Source organism: Pinus tabuliformis, chromosome 1_2, assembly GCF_031772625.1.
Source record: "Pinus tabuliformis cultivar Carrire ecotype Pingquan chromosome 1_2, CPIR1, whole genome shotgun sequence".
NCBI classification, from domain to species: domain Eukaryota; kingdom Viridiplantae; phylum Streptophyta; class Pinopsida; order Pinales; family Pinaceae; genus Pinus; species Pinus tabuliformis.
This window is the reverse complement of record NC_142298.1, coordinates 460,704,030-460,707,350: the sequence shown is the minus strand read 5'-3', so window position 1 is coordinate 460,707,350 and position 3,321 is coordinate 460,704,030. Positions and strand designations below refer to the sequence as shown.

The 3,321-nt window shown below is 33.8% G+C and overlaps 1 pseudogene; it reads right to left on the bottom strand.

The window, feature by feature from the left end:
* Positions 1–2,188: 2,188 nt before the first annotated feature.
* Positions 2,189–2,644, bottom strand: LOC149206346 (putative aquaporin PIP2-8 pseudogene; annotated as a pseudogene).
* Between the last annotated feature and the right edge of the window lie 677 nt (positions 2,645–3,321).

Genomic DNA, 3,321 nt, shown 5'->3' with positions numbered 1-3,321 from the left:
ATGAAGTGTGAAATTCCCCCCTCCCCAACTGATGGTTTTTGGCATTTTTTAATGAGAAAGGGAATAGTGAAATAGTGGAATATTTTCCAAATATAATCATTTTAGCATCTAAAAATAATTTCAAGATTAAAGGTTAGAAAACATCATACCTTACTTACCTAAAGAAGTGGATGAATCATGCATGTTTAGCTACTACAATTCTGATCTGAAGCTTCTTCTACAAGTTGTGGATGAAAGATGGATCTGTATTGTCGTATCTGCTACTGGATAGTCTGATGAATCTGATGAGTCTGCTGAATATGGCTAAAAATATATAAGGCTTGGAAGGTATACAAAATATATAAGTTACATTTCCCCCCACCCAACCTTATTTATTGACTTGTCCTCAAGTCATGAAAAACTGAAAAACAATGAAAGGAAATATGCTTCATCTGCTACAAAATATGGGTCTTCAAGTCTTCAACGATCGATGGCACAAATCTTACTATGTGATTAAATGTGCTGGTGTCGAACATAGCAAGAAGTTGTTGACTTAGTGGCCATTAATGAATGCCACTAGCCAACACGAGAGCTCCCACCATTGATTCCAATGGGAGTCAAGATGCCTAACACATCTTTGTAGGTACGAATAAGTTTTTTGTGGTCGAGTCACCTACAAGGTCCATCAACAAGGGATATTAATGTACTCCCATTGTTCATTGGCAAGAGTACTTTCCATTAAGGCATGTAAGCCTCTAGGTGTTTTTACAAAGATAATTAGACTCTAGGACTTTGACTCAATGATATACATAGAAGCAGGGTTTTATTGCCGGAAATGAAAAATGGTAGGAAAAAGGAAATGGAAATGGAAAATGGCTTTTATTGATGGGTTAGGAATAGATAAAAGGAAATGCATGGTGAATGAACAAGAACTCTTGCTGTGAAAAATGGACATGGAAATGGTATGCTTTATGGTTTGACAATTGGTGGAATTCAAAATCTTTTGCAAGAAGGGAGTTGCAAAGTAATGGTTGTGGACATGGATTTGTCTTTAGAATTTTTCATGAATTTAGTCATTTGAAGACCAATTTCGTGCCCAATGTAATCTCCTTAATGAATACTTGATTATCCTGTAACCTGTAAAAAAAACTTGGTACAAAGAAAACATAAGTGTGCTCTAGAAGAAATGGCCAGTTCCTTCATGATTCTTACGCAAAAATTTCATACCAAATAAAACAAATTAAGGACAATCAAAGTGTTGAAATTGACTTAATCATGATATTAATATCAATCCATTTTTTTTAAAATAACCATGAAAAGTAATACTCCCTGTTTGTGTCAGATGAAATATGCTCGGCAAAAAGATTGGCATTAGAAAGATCTGTTTTGTTCTGCATATTAGTATGTCATATAAAAGCATTCAACAAAAATATGTTATGAGTTTAATGCCAACTTGAAGCTATCGAAACAAGATAATCATCATCTATAGAATTCTCCAAATAAATCGTTCCTCAAAATTTGTTTCCAATTGTTCCATTATTTATTTTCAAACCTGCATGAATTTGTGGAAATTTTTATTTTTTATTTTTTATTTATTTTTTAAATAAAAAAAAAAAATTAATTTGTTATTTATTTTGAGTTAGTTTTTTTTTTGTTAATAAAGAAATCAACAAAAACAAATTCTATTAAAAACTAATAAAGAAAATTTCTAAAAATAAACTAACACTAAAATGGATTTTCTTCTAATATCCCTAAAAAACACACAAAATCCTCTAGAATCAATGAAAAATCTGGCTTTTTGTCTAGAAAATCAAGAGAAGATAATGCAAATGCCAAATCTCTCCAAGATAAGTCAAATCCAATTTTTTTATCACTAAATTGAATATAGAGGAGGCATTTTAGTCAGGAAAATGGAGTTGTGACCAGAGCTCTGCGTATTCATTGGTGGCACATGCGTTTGATGACATTATAATTACAGGTATCTCCTTCAAACCCTTGATTTCCTTCAGTCTCTTGAAGAGATCGTAGCCTGTTAGTTCTGGCATGCAATAATCTGAACTTCACTGGATTAGTGCAAACAGAGGTTGTCGCGTGCTCTTTGTTTGTGCTCGGAGGATGTGCTGATGATAAGCAGCTACAGCAGCGGCGCCCACCATAGGACCTACCCAGAATATCCATTGATCATCCCAGGAATGATTGTGGCCATAGATCACAGCCGCTCCAAAACTCCATATTTGTCATAGTAGGTCTTCTGGAACGCGTTGACAAGCCCAGCTCCACAGATGGCTCCCAAGCACTGTGGTATAATGTACAGCACAGCTCTGGGCAGTGACACCTTTCGAGCCAGGAAGAGTCCAAATGTCACTGTAGGATTGATATGTCCACCTGAAATACTAGCTATGCAGTAAACCAGAACGAAGATCATCCCTCCAAAGGACCAGAGAATGCCCACGCTTCCACAATCTGTTTTGATCCTGGAGTGCTCAATAACTGTGGCAATAGTTACGTAGAGAAAGAGCAAGGTGGTCATGAACTCCGCTATCAATGCATGGTAGAAAGACCAGAGCTTGAATTCATTAATGTCCACCAGAGGGGGGTCTTTGTAGTCTTTTGCCGTGAAGCCTTGCTGTTGTTCCTGCATGTCTTTTTCCCCTTCTTTCGCCATAGAGAAGAAAAACCACAAAATGCTCACTGCTCTTCTTGGTTTCCCTAACCACTGAAGACTTGATTCAGAACTGTCACTGATTCTTCTCTTCTTCTAATTAGTTTTCTAATTGTTTTGTGTTTTATTTGTAATGTTTTTATTTTTTATATAAAAAAATTGTTTTTAATGTCTTGCATGTTTATGTTTGTTTGTTTTTTTTTTTTCATTGATGTGTTGTTGTTGTTGTTGTTGTTTTTTTTTTTTTTTTTTTTTTCGAATTTCTTTATTTGTTTTATTTTGTTGAATTGTCATATTTGGTTGTGATTTTTGTTTTATTTTTATTTATTTTTTAAAGAAATCTTAAAAAAAAAAAAAAATTAATTGAATCCCCGGCAACAGTGCCAAAATGTTTGGTTCCAATTGATGATGTCAATTAGAGTTAATTTAATGTCAACTCGGGAAGGTAAACTTAGAAGTGCTTATCTAAAATATATAGATCTAGAAAGATTCCTAATTTGTCCAAGATCTTAAAGTCCCCTTACAAGAACATATTCATTAAGATCTCTTTCAATAACTAATCAAACTTAGATCTAACAATTGTTTGAGATCTATGATTCTCTTACAAGAACATATTCTACAAGATCTCTTCCAACATTATAACATCTAATAAGAAATTAAAAGATGAAATGAAATAAACC